Source organism: Myotis davidii, unplaced genomic scaffold (assembly GCF_000327345.1).
Source record: "Myotis davidii unplaced genomic scaffold, ASM32734v1 scaffold704, whole genome shotgun sequence".
In the NCBI taxonomy this organism is placed as follows: domain Eukaryota; kingdom Metazoa; phylum Chordata; class Mammalia; order Chiroptera; family Vespertilionidae; genus Myotis; species Myotis davidii.
In genome coordinates, this window is record NW_006296284.1 from 216942 (window position 1) to 220429 (window position 3488).

Genomic DNA, 3488 nt, shown 5'->3' on the forward strand with positions numbered 1-3488 from the left:
ATCTCGTTGAAGGTCATTTTGTGAGAAGATGGCATTGTCTATGTCTGCATTAGCCATTCATTTGGTTTCTGAAAACCTAATGTATGCAAGCTCAGCCCAGGGTGGAACAAGATGTTAAGTCATAGGCTGCAGAAGGGCTAAATCAGGAAAAAAGTCTTAATATTCTTTTGGACACATGGCTTCCTGGAATAGTCAACTGTTCCCATTAACCTTGTAGCTAAGTGTCACCACCTCACCATTTCCCAGGATGAAATGAAAGGGGAAATGGGATGTACAAAAATGTCCTTGGATGTGAGTATGACTTTCTCTTCCTCTTTTGCTTCTCTGCTCCTGCCATGCAGACATGATTGCTAGAACCGGACTTTGGAATAAAGGCCATAGACGGCTGAGCAAGAAGATAAAGGAGGAGTCTGTTGCACTTTGTGATGCTTTGGAGGGCCTTAACCACCCTGGATCACCAACTGCTAGACTTTCACTTGAGAAAAAGAAATAACGTCCACCTTTTTTTAGCTTGTTGTTATTTTATGTTTCTGTTGTTTGCAGCCAAAATAAATCCTAATTAATACCAAATGAAACATTTAAAAAATAATTTTTACCTTAAGAATACCACCAATTTCAAGCAGATAAGAAGGCTTTTACTGAGTAGGAAAAAATAAGCTCACTTGGAATATCTATATACCTTACATATTCACTCCACTTACATAACAATTATGACTGAGATGCAGAGCACCATACAAACTTTTTGTCCATTCCTCTGTTTTTTTTTGTTGTTGTTATTTTTTTTCTGTAGAAGTGATATCTGTAAATAGAAATACTGGGTTAATGACATATATTCTATAAGGCAGTTGATACATATTGTCAACTTTCTTTTCAGAAAAAAATGTGTCAGTATACACCAACAGCATGTTGATGTACAGCTGGTATACCTGTCTCAACATACTTCTTAGTCTAGTACTAGGGCGCTGTTCCTTTTCAGCTAACTTAATGGATGAAACATGAAACATGATGAATCTGGTGATTGTATATTTTTATGTATTGGATTTGTATAGGTAGAACATAATTCCTTAGTTTTATTGGCCATTTGAATTTATTTTGTAAACAGATATCCATGGTCTTTTTCTAACTTTCATGCATTTGGAAAACTTAGTGCATTTCTTTTAATATGAAAAAAGTTATTTGGTTAGGAAATTTTGATAGCTATTAAAATATTTTAATTTTGATAATCCTATTTGATTAAAATCACTTTTTTAAATTTTGGGAAGTTCTTTTCTATTTGGTAGGTATTAATTTTTTTTCAATTTCAATGGCGTTAAAACCAACAGTGGCATCTTTTTCAAAAATCATTCTAGCACACAAAGCCACCATGGATAATAGCATCTTTACTCCAACACCTGTGATGCTTTCTTGGCCCTGAGAAGGTGTTAAATATAGTTGTGTAGCAAAGAAGGCATAGGATTTACTTCATTTTATTTTTGTGGAAGGTGTGCCTTAAAAAATATTGGCAAGAATAAAGGATTTACTGACAATAAAGTGAGATACTTTACATCTTAACTACTAAAGACTATGCTCATCAGATTACAAACGATTTGAAAAAGTAGGAAGTTTGAGCCAAACATACAGATAGCTACTATAAAAATTACTATCTTAATATTTGATTAAACCATATAAACAATTAACTTATTTTCTTTCTTTTTTTCCTGATGTTTTTTAACCATCTTTATTTTTTACTCATTTTTGGTGCTTTCGCCTTCTTTCTTCTGTTTGATCTTTTTTTTTTTTAAATTGCTATTTGTGGTTAATTCCTCTTTGGTGAATACTTTTAATTACTTATTTAACTTAAATGCTTACTTCTCAGTTAACATTTCATATTTAATTATTTAACTTAATATGATTAGCTTTCAGTTAATGTTACATATTTTGAGACATATATTAATTCCATTTTGAACTTTCATTCCTTTTCCATATCTTCCCATACCTGTAAAGTTGTGATAAGGTTGATTCTAAAAATTGGCCTATAGGTATTGCTTATATTTCAGCTGCTACCTGTAATAACATTTAATATCTATACAGCACCTTTCATTCTACTTTCTATTATTTTATACTTTTCTACACATATCCATTTGGGAAATGAATTGAGTAGTTTCCATGTTGCTTTCTTTACAAATAAGAGCCTCTTGTCACAATTGGCTAGAGTCTCCTCTTTCCAAAATTATTTAAGTAACAAGTGACTCCAGCTGTCAGTTTGTATTTTCTTTAAGTACTCAGGAGAGTTCATGGATGCCCTATATTAGGCAGATTCAAATAGGCTAACTTGAGCCTGTGAAAATCTACTTGGTCAGAATTCAACAATATTATAAACCCTCCTCCTCCCATATTTTTAAAAAAAGAATGACAATGTGCAAAATACTGTGGAGAAAGAGTAATATGTTATCAAGATGATTCGATAATCTGAGGAGGCATATATACATGCAGCTATTTCAAGAAAAAGGTAGAATGAAATAGGTGGTTATAGTAGAGATACCACCAAAGTGCTATGGGAGGATAATGGAAGAGGTGATGATTTTAATTGGGGTGATGAGAAAGGCTTTTTGGAACACTTGGCACTGGGACTGAGCTCTGAAGAGCGAATGGGATTTTGATAGTCACTTGTATTGTGTATGGTCTGTGAATTCCAATGAGGTTTTAGGTTCTTCAGATACGCTGCAGTTCCCTCCCTAAAAGCTCTGGAAGGGTATTAGATCATTCAGAACATATATTCCAAAACAACTTGGATATAATGTGCTTGTATGCATATAATAAATCTTAGTTTCTCTCATAGTCATACCAGTAACTAGAATTTGCTGATATAGAAAGTAACACCTTAGCCATTTCAGACCGTGAAATTTTAGATCAGGAAAAGACCGTAGAAATTATCTCTCATTGACAAAGAAGGGACTAAGCCGTTCACTAAATGACTTTAGGCAGACTTCTTCTATCGGAAGGCATTACTTTGGAGTTGGCACCTTTCTATGTCCATTAGGATAATTTTTGGTGATATTGTGAAAGAAAAGCATGGAATCCCTACATTCGATTATCCGAGGAGGACACCTTAAAGTCTGCAAGGAACTTGCACGTTGGGATAAGTTTGAAGGAACATAAAATGGACCAAAGGCAGAAAACGCTTGGGGACTCGGTCCTTGCATAATGAAACGATGGAATAACCTGCACCTGGAAAAGGAGACACCGGCAGTATTTTCCATCGGATGTCCTTTACTCACCTGGGGTGGAGTGGAGGCGGAAGAGGAGAGGGGGAAATGGTGACGGAGAGGGCGAGGGGGAGGAGAGGGACCCGGGGAGGTGGGGGAGAGATAGAGGGATGCCTCCAAACCGCCGGGAGAGGTACCCTTTGTTTGACAAACCCTGAAAGGGAAGCCTCTAGCAGCAGCCCTCCCGTTCCCACTTCCTAGCGTTCGCCGAGCTGCTAGGTGGAGCCCGCGCGGCGGAGCCCT